The sequence below is a fragment of the Poromitra crassiceps genome (assembly GCF_964638095.1).
Source record: "Poromitra crassiceps genome assembly, chromosome: 29".
In the NCBI taxonomy this organism is placed as follows: Eukaryota; Metazoa; Chordata; class Actinopteri; order Beryciformes; family Melamphaidae; genus Poromitra; species Poromitra crassiceps.
In genome coordinates this window covers 16,870,038-16,882,909 of record NC_139641.1, presented here as the reverse complement: position 1 = coordinate 16,882,909, position 12,872 = coordinate 16,870,038, and the positions used below count along the sequence as shown (strand labels likewise).

The window sequence follows — 12,872 nt, the reverse complement described above, 5'->3', positions numbered from 1 at the left end:
AAGCGGTTGATTAAAAATAACTTGTGTATGCAAAACGGTGTACGAATACACAATTGGGGGTGTGTGTGTGTGCGTGGGTGTATGTGTTACCTCAGGCCTTGTGTGCCCGTTATGAGGAGCAAGTTGACTCTCAGCTCGGCGACTGATTCAACCTTTTCACACCGCTGTGAACTATGTGAGGTGATTAACGCCTGCTTCATTTGTAGTCAGGTCCCATAGCTTAGCTATTCTTACTCCCTGATCTTTTCAGGCCTTTGAAATGAGAACAGGCCTCTCGCTCTCTCTCTTTCGTCCTCTAGACTCTCTATCTCGCTCTCCACTTATGTCAGTGGATATTTCACATAATAGATTTCAATAATCTAATTACAGTGGCTAATTAGCTGCCATGTATGTATGAGCTGGTATTTGATGTTTAATTAATTTTGTTTGCCGCCTGTTGCCTTTGATATCGCATTCAACCACAAAATGTTCAGTTCTTTTCATTATTATTGGTTTTATTTTCTTCACTCACTGGTTTTCTTAACTTACTTTAATCGAATTTACTCAAAAAAAGATTTTTTTAAACAATAACAACAACATTAACAAGTAAAAGGCAGTACCTCTAAATTCTATTTTTCTTTGCTGTATCTGTATTCTATTACTATCTTCTATTGCAACTGCAGGATTTTATCTACATCTATATATCTTCAAAATTTAAACAACAGCAACTTCAGAACATACAAGGAAAAAAACAGACATACAGAAACAAAACTGAAAACTGATTGTACAGATCTGTTGTGTCTGAACGCTGTCTGAGTGGCAGACAGTGGAGGTGCTCTTCAGCAGGTGCTTAGATGCAGCGGTGTTTCTTCAGACTATCAGACCGAGGGAACGTTCTCTTACAGCCATCACACCAGTAGCCTGTTCCAGTGTGAATGCGTTGGTGTCTTGTTAGGTGACCTAACCTACTGAACCTGCTCCCACATTGGTCACAGTTGTAGGGTTTAGCTCCAGTGTGGATGCGTTGGTGTGTTGTTAGGGTACCTAACTCCCTGAAGCTGCTCCCACATTGGTCACAGCTGTAGGGTTTAGCTCCAGTGTGTATGCGTTGGTGTTTTGTTAGGGTACCTAACTCCCTGAACCTGCTCCCACATTGGTCACAGCTGTAGGGTTTAGCTCCAGTGTGAATGCGTTGGTGTGTTGTTAGGTGACCTAACTGACTGAAGCTGCTTCCACATTGGTCACAGCTGTAGGGTTTAGCTCCAGTGTGAATGCGTTGGTGTGTTGTTAGGCTACCTAACAGACTGAAGCTGCTTCCACATTGGTCACAGCTGTAGGGTTTAGCTCCAGTGTGAATGCGTTGGTGTCTTGTTAGGGCACCTAACTCCCTGAAGCTGCTCCCACATTGGTCACAGCTGTAGGGTTTAGCTCCAGTGTGAATGTGTTGGTGTCTTGTTAGGTGACCTAACTGACTGAAGCTGCTCCCACATTGGTCACAGCTGTAGGGTTTAGCTCCAGTGTGAATGTGTTGGTGTGTTTTTAGGTGTTCTGACCGACTGAAAGAGTGTCCACACTCCTGACAGGAGTAGGGCTTCTCTCCTGAGTGAACTTTCTGATGACGCTTCAACAGATGAAGTTTTGTGAATGTTTTGTCACACTGATCACAACGATGACGTCTGGGTCCACTGGTGCCTGTCTGTTTCCATAGAGAAAGATACAAGGAAAGAATCAGGACAGAGACTGTATGTGTGTGTGTGTGTGTGTGTGTGTGTGTGTGTGTGTGTGTGTGTGTTGCAACATCAGTGATATGTTTTCTCACCTCTCCTGAAGGATTCATCTTGACAGTGTTCCTCTCCTCCTCTGCCAGATGTCTCTCTTCCTGCCAATCAGCTCTGACATGATCAAAACAGACGGTAAGACAGGGAACGCCCACACAAAGAAACAACAACAACAACAATAATTATAATGTGTTGATGTGTTTGTAAACATTTGCAAATTAAGTTTGAAGATATTGATTTTAGCTCTATAGTTGCGGAAGGTGAAACGTCACTGTCTACACTTCCTACTGTTTGGTTAGTGGTCTCTTTATGCTCTTCTAGTTAAGCTGTGGGCGAGGCAATTCTGTGATTGAAGTAAGGTAACGCTTTAGAATACAGCCCGCAAATAAGCATGTAGTTATAGTATAACTACGGGGTTTAAGGAGTGTAGTTATAGTATAACTACAGGGTTTAAGGAGTGTAGTTATAATATAACTATAGTTATACTATAACTACACTCCTTGTACCCCGTAGTTACACTATAAGTACAGTGTGGTACCCCGTAATTAGCCTATAAGTACAGAATTGGTCCCCTGGTAGAACATGCTAGAAGATTGTCGCCTTCAACAGTATACTAGAAATATCATTTCTAGACCTGTCACAAGATAGAGTACTGTGCTGTGGCTGATCCTGCTGCCTGTGCTCACATACAAGATGAAAATCATAAAGCACAAACCACAACACTTACAGTAACGTTGCTTCTGCTGCTGGAGTTCTGTCTCCACGGCACCTCTGAGATCAAACTCTACAAGATACAAATTAATTTAGATTATATTAGCCTATTGTCTCCCTTAGGATACATTTGTCTTTATTTTATGTTGTGTTAATTATGTGAGTGTATTGTTTGATGTCAGTACAATCATTCATTATTATTATTATTACACTACATTCATAGCCTAATTGAATAAGTATTTAGGTACATGTAATTTATACATGGTGAGAACCAGTGTTGGGCAAGTTACTTTCAAAATGTAATATACTACATATTACTAGTTACTTTAATTTGGAAGTAATACGTTACTTTACAATAGTACTGTCTGTGTAGAGTAACTCGTTACTTATTACACTACTTTTGCATTACCGGTACTTTCACCAAAACAACAGCAGCAGCAGAATAACATCGCTGTCCCGGAACCATCCCAAAAAATCTTTTCAACTGCCTTGAAGTCAGTGTAAACAATCCAACATTCTAAATGTTATTATTTTCCTTTGTTATTGTCATCTATAGTGGTTATTTGCATAAAAACACACAGTTTGATTAGGACATGATTGTATCTTTTTTAAATATGTGCTTTGATTAAAAAAGAAACTCAATTTGTAACTTGAGTTACTTGACAAAGTAACTGGTATAATATTACTGAAATCCTATAAGTACTAAGTTATATTACTGAGTTACTGCTAAAAGTAATATATTACATGTAATATGTTACTTCTGTAATGAGTGTTGAGTCCAACACTGGTGAGAACACATTTTCAACATGGATGAACAAACAAGTACTGTATACAAAAACATTACAAAATACGGAACCCCGCAGCAGTAAGAGTTGTGCCAGACAAACGTTGATATCTCAAAAACTATACACCACATCGCTTATATTTTTACATTCTGAGTGAGAGCAGAATTAGCTCGAGTTTGATGACATATGCATGTCGTGTTAAAGTTGTGTGAACTACTACTTACTTAGATTATTCATTCGCTCCAGAGTTTAACTTCTTCCTGGTTTCAACACAAGCGTGTGGTTGAACTTCTTCCTGGTTTCAACACTCTCTCTCTCTCTCTCTCTCTCTCTGTCTCTCTCTCTGTCTCTCTGTCTCTCTGTCTCTCTCTCTCTCTGTCTCTCTCTCTCTCTCTCTCTCTGTCTCTCCTCTCTCTCTCTCTCTCTCTCTCATCCTCCTTCTTCTTTCTAGTTTGCAGCAGTATAGACGATACTAGTCGACGATCCCTAGTCTGAAGCATAGACTGTAAAAATATCTGAAGTCATATCTTACAGGATGTGCCCATTTTATTATCAGAGAGGCAATATGAAACTTCTAGTATGAGTTTGGCATCATGGTCTCACCATATATGGCAGACTTAGGCTATATTGGGGCTATTTGCGATATTTTCTACCCTCCTTTCTTTTGATATAGTTAGTAGAATCACATCAGACCTCTCTGTGGAAGAGAGGTATAGCCTACATTTAGGAGACAAATAACATGATAGATGAAAAGGGGGGGGGTGTTCGGTCTTGATTTGCGTTTTTTTTTTTTTTTTCTTCTTTTTTTTCTTTTTATTATATTTGAGTGCAAGTATGCAGTACAGCGGTCACATCAAGTGGAAGACAATTTTTTTTTTTTTTTTTTTTTTGGTTTTACAGAGATACAAGACATTAAAGCAACGCCACGCGACAAACAACATCACACCATACTAGCAATTACAAGTTACCTAGCAATGCTGGCAACAACTCATATATATCAACAAGACAGGTGTAACAACAACGACAACATCAAAAAAATAAAAATTAAAAGGGGGGGAGGGGGGGGGGGGGGGACAGTGCTCATATTTGATTGGGGTACAGATCCTGGAGGCCGGAGGAAATCAAGAACATCTAGAGTGGGCTGGTCTGATGTGGGCTCTGAGATTCTGCAGGAAAAAAATATCTGTGTGCTTGTAGATCTAGGAAAGATCTTATAATATCCCAGAGCTCGCCCGCATCCTGATCCAAATCCATGAGGATGGAGGTGGCCTTCTCCATACTTAAAAGTTGGAGGAAATCCTCGAGCCATCTGTCTCTCGAGAAGCAGGAGGGTTTCCTCACTTTCCAGTTCATTAAAATCAATCGTTTTGTAGCAAGGCATGCAAGAGCGATTAATCTTTGCTGCTTCTCGTTTTGCACATTTTCAATACGGGACCCCAACAGACAAGTCTTGGGTGAAAATTGGAACTCTATGTTGAGGATCCTTGTAAGCATTTGTGCCACATCCCTCCACAGGAATCTGACAGCCGGGCAGTTCCAGAGCATGTGCGTGAGGGTTCCTACTTCACCACAACCATGCCAACATTGATCTGACAGGTTCTGGTCAATCTTTTTAAGTTTACCAGGCGTGAAATATGCCCTGTGCATTATTTTCATCTGTATTACTCTATATCTAACACATTTACTTCTAGTGATTGAAACCCTCCACAAACTGTCCCATTCAGCTGCTGTTAAGTTAATTCCCAGATCTTGTTGCCATTGCATTTGGGGCGGAATATTACAGTTGGGAGAGGAAAGGCACAAAAGCCTATAAAGATTTGAGACAGTTTTTTTCCCACAGGCAATAACTCCCAGGTGCACATCTATTTCTCTGTGGCCGCCAATGGAACTGCCCGGAGTTAAGATTCTGTCTAATGTTGCTTTAAGCTGTGCATAGGTTAAGAAAGCGTTGTTGCTCAATCCATACGTTTCTTTAAGTGCAGTTAGTGAGAGCAATGACCCATCCCTCACCACCTGTCCTAGCTTATGTATGTTCTGTCCCTGCCAAACTTTGTCAGATAATGGGTTCCCACCAGCTGTTAGCAATGGGTTGTTCCATATAGGACAAGAGGGGAGGGAGGCTCCGTTAATACCTAGTTTGGTGTACAGCTTTTTCACAACATCACATGAGAACTTTATAATTGGGTTAACTAATTTGGAGGGAGGTTTTGGATAATACCATAATGAAGATAAAGAAATAGACCTGTTACTTTCCATAATTAATTCCTTTTCGAGCCAATGCCAGCTACCCCTTATCACACTGTCATTGTAACTCCATGAAAGTGGGAATCTTAAATTGTATGACAGATAGTACATGAAAACATCCGGGACACCCAATCCACCTTGGGATCTAGGTTTTGACAGCTTTTTACGACTTATTCTCGGCTTCTTGTCTTTCCAGAGGAAACTGGAAAACATTGTGTCGATCTCCTGAAACCAGCCTTGTGGAATTTGTAGAGGGAGAGCAGAGATAATGTAGGACAGTCTGGGCAGTATGTTCATTTTTATTACCTCTGCTCTACCCCACAAAGAGAGCAGGAGAACTGTCCACCTCTTAACACTTTGAGTGCCACGGCCCTTGGGCAAAAGGTGCTGTACTGTGCCACATAGGCCGCAATGCATTTTAAAACAGTCATATAATTTCTTTAATAATTACTATGTAAACACTGAACACGCACAAATAACGATGAGACTCTCTTCTATCACCTGCAAAAAAAAGTTTATTGATCCCATTTTCCGTTCTTTAGTTATCAGCCGGAGAAGATAGCTTGATTTAACAAAAAAGAGCAGTTTTTTTCTATAAGCTGAGATAATGGCCCTTTTGTGAAATTAAACATTTCAAACACATCACTGACTCTGAAGCTAATTTTCTGATGTAGTCACACCTCAAAAATAATTTCCTTCAATAAAACAGTGAAGTCCAGGGAATTTTGTTTGGAAGAATAATATTTTTAGCTGTAACCAGCAGCGCTGGCCCCTGCGTGCGCTGCTGGTTGCAGCTTCTTGCTGATCTTTATTTGCTGCTGGTGGGCATCGGATATTCTGGCTTGCGTTTGCCAACCCTGTCCTGCTGTCTGGGTCTGTCTGGGTCAGTGCTGTGTGCTGCTCTGCGTGCCCCACCTCCCCCCCTCCTCCCCCCCCCCCCCCCCCCGTTGTGGGAGGAGTGTCTCTCTGCTCTGCTCGGCTCTGCTGTTTGCTCTGCGTGTGCTCAGCACTGAAAAAGTCCGCTAGATCCAGCTTTTTTACAGCCGCGTGTACCAGCTCCGATGCTTCCAGTTGAGAATAATAACAAATCCACGGCTGATCATGCGAATGGGCTGTTGCAGCGACACGGAGGTGCTCAATTGTGATAGCAGATTGGCTGCTGCAGGGGCACAGCTAAACGTTATGCTTCAATGAAGCAGCTGCATACGGACGGATGCGATGCGATTTCCTTTTCCCCAACGACTTCTTCTGTGTGTTTCACTCCACGTTCTCTCATCTGGAGTGCGCTGTTGCCACCTAAGGGTTCTGTAAAATAGGTTAGACACATTCAATAGCTCTCATATTGTAAGAGGCGATGTAAGAAGCTGAGATGGACACCCCCCCGTCAAAAAAACAATTTCGAGTTATTGACGCCATTTGGCGTCGCTGGCACTCTACGGTAAATTTCTAATGACGCCATATGGCGTCGCTGGCACTCAATGTGTTAATATCATCGCGGATCGATCTCAACAAGGGGGGGCCGTTAAGGTAAAAAATCCTGGAAATTGGGGATTTGATGGTTATCCCTAGATACCTCATTCCATCAGGCTTCCAGACAAAAGGAGCGGTGCTCAGATCTGCTGAAAATGTTCCAGAGTTCAGCGGGATTGCTTCACTCTTACTCCAATTGATTTTGTAGCCTGAAAATGAGCTGAATAGTTGAATTACCTCCAGTACCTTCGGCACTGAATGAGCTGGGTTTGTTAAGGTCAGTAGAATATCATCTGCATACATATTTAACTTAAAATCATGGTTGCCTATTGTTATGCCCATAATATTCGTGTTTTCGCGGATGACACAAGCCAATGGTTCGAGTGCTAGGACGAACATTAGCCGGCTCAAAGGGCATCCTTGTCTTGTACCGCGGTGGAGGTGGAAAGGCTCCGAGATCAGGCCATTGGTTTTGACTGAGGATACAGGATTGTTATAAAGAGCCTTGAGCCATTGTAAAGAAAATGCTCCAAAACCATACTTTGACAATATCTGGAACAGGTAAGGCCACTCTAGCCTATCAAAGGCTTTTTCTGCGTCCAGCGATATCGCTACTGCTGGGCATTGAAGGGAACTAGCTCTTTGCATGACTTGAAACAGTCTTCTCATGTTGTTGGCTGAGAGTCTGCCTGGTATAAATCCTACCTGGTCTATATGCACCAAAGAGCTGATAACTTTCTCCAAGCGAAGGGACAGAATTTTCGTAAACACTTCATAATCGTTGTTCAGAAGACTTAAAGGGCGATAATTGCCCATATCTAAATGATCTTCTCCAGGTTTTGGGATAAGTGAGATAGTAGCTGAACGCATTGACATTGGCATTGACTGATTATCTATAATATTATTAAATAGCTGGGACAAGACTGGGCACAGGCTGTTCTGGAAATGTTTATAAAATTATATGGTGTACCCATCACCCCCTGGGGATTTACCATTGGCTAACTTTGCAATTGCTGTGGAGATCTCAGTTTCCTGAACTGGTGTGTCCAGTTCTTCTCTTTGCTGCGTGCTTAATGTTGGGAGAGAAATGTCCTTAAGGAATTCTTCCACTTTATGTTCTTGAGAGTGACATTCAGCTTGATATAATTTGGAGTAGAATTCCTTAAAGGAACACTCCGCCCATTTTCAACCAGCTTTGTATCATTAGAACATCAGTAGTATATCAGAAAACTGTAAACGGTTTTGAAGTCTGTCATTTAATTTGACAGTTATTGAGTGTTAAAGTGTGGACCAGTGACATCACTGGTCCACACTTACTCAAATTAATAACTCATTAACTCAAATCAACTCTCAATAACTGTCAAACTATTCATCATTCATCTAGTTTGACAGTTATTGAGAGTTGATTTGAGTTAATGAGTTAATCATTTTAGTTAGTGTGGACCAGTGATGTCCCTGGTCCACACTTTAACACTCAATAACTGTCAAATCAAATGACAGACTTCAAAACAGTTTACAGTTTTCTGATATACTACTGATGTTCTAATGATACAAAGCTGGTTGAAAATGGGCGGAGTGTTCCTTTAAAAGATGAATTTATAGAGGCCTGATCAGTGACAATCTTACCACTGCAGTCCCTTATTGCTGGTATTGACTGTTTACTCTCCTGCTGTTTGAGCTGATAGGCTAGCATTTTTCCCGCTTTATCTCCACTCTCAAAGTATCTCCTACGCAGACGGTAGAGCGCGTAGGCAGTCTCTTCGTGCAGTATAGATTGTAGGTCAGCTCTTGCCATGAGTAGATCTCTCTTCAGGTCAAGATTAGTTGTTTCCAACATATGTTGTGACTCTAATGTCTTAACTTTTTCTAGTAAGTTGGTTTTCTTTTCATTTCTCAATCTGCGCTTGATGGCTGTGTAGCCAATGATCCAGCCCCTGCAGGTTACTTTAAAGGCATCCCATACAGTTTGTATAGAAGGGACTGAACTCAGGTTTATTCTAAAGAACTCCTCCGCTCTTTGATTTATTAAGGAGACAAATTCCTCATCCTGTAATAATGAATTATTAAATCTCCATTGTTTTGTTCTGTGATGGTTATTAAAACTAAGGCTGAAAGTCATTGACAGGGGTGCATGGTCAGATATGAGAATACTATGAATTTCTGTGTCTATTACATTTGCAGTATGGATGGATGATATGAGGAGATAGTCAATCCTAGAATAAGAGTTGTGCGCATTTGAATAGAATGTATACTCCCGCTCTTGCGGATTTATCAGTCGCCACATATCAGTCAATGCCAATGAGCTCAACATCTCACTAAATGCTGCTGATGAGGCTCTATCTGATGGTAGGGGGCCGCCAGAGCGGTCAATGACAGCGTCACTGACTAGGTTGAGGTCACCGCCCACCACTAGGGGGGTGTCAGCATACTGAGCTAGCAGGGTGTTGGGAGGGGAGAGGAAGAGAGCCTGGGCCGAGTTTGGTGCATAAAGATTGACCAATGTGTATTTTTCATTCTGAATTGTACCTGACAGGACCACATAGCGGCCCTCGTCATCCACTCTCACTTCTTGTGGCGTGAAGGAGATTCTTTTAGCTATAAGTATACTGACACCTCTTGCAGCTCCCGAACGTGGAGAAGAGAACACTTGGCCCACCCATCTTTGTTTTAATTTCAAAGACTCCTGCATAGTGAGGTGGGTTTCTTGTAACATAGCGATATCACAGTTCAATGATTGAAGATGTGCTAGAATCTTGTATCTTTTTACTGGGTTCTGAATCCCGTTTACATTCCAAGTAACTAGTTTTATAGCATTAGACATATTTTAATAAGTTGGGCTTAGAAAAAAGTGTGTCACATATTTGATGAAGAAGAGAAGAAAAACAATGCATTGATATAGTGTACCATGGGGGGGGGGCTGTAGAATCCTGACCGCCGGGCAGGTCCACCGTCTAATTTACCTCTGTTGCACTGTTGGGGGAGGGGAGCGGGGGGAGGGGTACACAAGATACATAAAACACTTAACATGAAAAATAAAACACTGCCATTGGGCAAGCAAAAAACAAAAACTAATCCTGAGATGGGGACTATGTCCATCTCCTATCCGTGAAGGTTGGGTGTAGGCCTCACAAGGCACACTGTAACACCCAGGCCATTTGCATAGTCGTAATGTAATTCAAATAACGATACTGATAAACCAAGTAATATAGGCTGTGCAGTAATTCACATTTTCTTTAAACTAAAAATAAAAGTAATTCCACTGTTCTGCTTTAGTATGGCACACTGAGGCTATAAGATGAAATGAAATGCCACAAGCAATGTAGGGGGAAAGTATGATAATAACGATACTAATAATAAAAATAATAAAGGAAAAAAAAACAATAATGATATTGCTAGGCAAACTATGCAGTGTTCTAACCCAGGCATGTTGATTTCACCTTTGTGTTCAGTAACCGTCACCCACTTTTTGTTTCCATTCACTTTTAATAGTGCACCATTAGACTGTCGCAGATATATATATATATTTTTACAGTGCACACAAGAGAACAGAATGCATTTTTTTTTAGTTACTCACAGTCCTATTGACCATTCCAACAGGCAAACTATGCAGTGATTCTAAACCAGGCATGTTAATTTCACCTTTGTGCTCAGTAGCTTACACCCACTTTCTGTTGACTTCACTTTTATAGTGCACCATTCGACTGTTGCACATATGGATGTTTTTAGTTTTTTTTTTACAGTGCACACAGTGTCCGCGGTGTGGTGAAAAGAGGGCAAGCGAGAAAATTAAAACAGAAGTGGATTTATAGTTAGAAAAAGAGTGCTAAAGAAGAGAGAATTCCGTTTTTTCTTTTTTCTTTTAGTTACTCACAGTACTATTGACCAGTCCAACTCAAAAGATATTCGGCAGTTTCACTTTGAGCTCTCGTTCCGCCTCCGCTGCTGAATCATAAATCAATCGCTGTCCATCAATGGTTATGACGAGTCTCGCTGGGTACAGTACGCCAAAGCGATATCCATTGACTTTAACCTTTTCGATGATGCTGTTGTATGTTGCGCGTTTCTGTTGCACCAACGCGGAGAGGTCCTGCCGGACGAAAAAGCGCGTACCCTCCCAGGTGAGGGGCTTCTTCCCCGCAGCCTGGAGGATGAGTTGACGGTCGGGCCAGCGGAGTAGGCGGATGAAGATGGCCCTCGGTGGCAGGCCGGGGTCTGGACGTGGCCGAGGCGCCCGGTGTGCCCTGTCCACCTCTGGTGGTTTCTCGCCTTCCTTCAGGTCCAGGATGTAACACAGGATTTTGCCAAGGAAAGCGTCCATGTCACCAATCTCAGCTCCCTCTTTTACATTGATCAGGCGAATGTTATTTCTTTTACTCCTGCTGATTAAGTCATCAACCTGCGTGTGCAGGGTTTCGATTTGTTTTTGCATTTTATCCACTTTCGGACTCACTGTGTTGTTTTTGTCCTCCAATGCGCTAATGCGCTTTTCCGCATTAGAAACTCTGTTCACGGTTGCCTTGTTTTCTTTAGTGAGTGAGTGGATGGACTTCAGCACGTTTTCAAACTTGTTTTCAAGCTGCTCAAACCTCTGAGCGATGTCAGACTTAATCGATAGTGTTTCACGGAGTAAAAGTTTAGCCCAAGCCGGTGTATCTCCAGCCTCCAGCAGGTGAGTCATTTCCTCATTCATGGCGATGATTGCTTCGTCTTTTTCTTTCTGCTTACTGGTTTTCAGTCTTGTGCTTCTTCCAGCAGACATTCGCCCCACTCTTTAAAGTTATTCAGTTGGTTCTGGTCACCTTATTCATTTTAGATCAGATCGCTAAAACATATTGTTTGGTCTGGTGTAGCAGCTGTCTAGCTGAGCGCCATGTTCACCGTGCGATCACGAGATTGACCAAAGTGGAAGACAAACTAATACAGATAAACAATCACAAATGATGAAGTGCAAAATATCAAGTCCTTTAAAGGGACATGATGGGGGCAGGGTGGGCGGGTTGGGGGGAGGGAGTGATAAAGTCCTTTGTGGAGCTTTCAGGTCTCGTTGAAGAGACAGATGGCAGTTGGGTAGAAGCTGTCCATGTGATGAGAGGTTTTAGTACCACCAGACCTCAGTCTCATGCCAAGGGGGAGAGAGAGCCTTAAAGAGTTTATGACCTGCGGTTCCTGTACTTGCCCCGCCCACCAGCAGACACAAGGCGTTACCTGGCCTACCTGCACCAGCTGGACCTGCTGAGTCGAGACCTGGGACCTACGCTGCTCGTCCACGGGCTAACTCCTGTGGTCACTACTGACCTCTAGTCTTTTACTATCAAAACTGTATCCATTATTAACTGTATCCATTATTGACCTTAACTGTATCCATTATTAACTGTATCCATTATTAACTGTATCCATTATTGACCATGGTCCCGTATTGTTCGTCCATGGGATTATGCCTGTCATCACCAATGGTTCTCAGTTCTTTAGCTGACCTTTAACCTTTCACAGACCAGTCTAAGACCTGGGACTCGCACTGCAACAGTCCATCTTTACACTTGACTAACACAACTTTCCTACATGATGTGCTCTCCATATGCTACCAAGACACGGCCACACATCGGAAATCAATGAATTACGTGGACATAATGGGTGGCAGTAGCTCAGGAGGTAGAGCGGGTCATCCACTAATCGCTTTGGATAAAAGAGGTCGGTGGTTCGATTCCCGGCTCCTCCAGTCTGCATATCGAAGTGTCCTTGGGCAAGACACTGAACCCCAAATTGCTCCCGTTGGTGTGCCAGCACCCTGCGTGGTAACCTGCCGCCATCGGTGTGTGAATGGGTGAATGTACCTACTGACTGTAAAGTGCTTTGGATAAAAGCGCTATATAAATGCAGGCCATTTACCATTTACATAAGATTATTT

General features: G+C 42.3%; 1 long non-coding RNA gene across 1 annotated transcript; it reads right to left on the bottom strand.

Moving 5' to 3' along the window:
• Positions 1 to 1,442: 1,442 nt before the first annotated feature.
• Positions 1,443 to 2,503, bottom strand: LOC310800125. The gene is made up of 3 exons (XR_014553851.1): positions 2,485 to 2,503; positions 1,799 to 1,871; positions 1,443 to 1,675 (listed from the first exon to the last, which is right to left on the bottom strand). It is a non-coding gene; the product is annotated as an uncharacterized lncRNA (long non-coding RNA).
• Between the last annotated feature and the right edge of the window lie 10,369 nt (positions 2,504 to 12,872).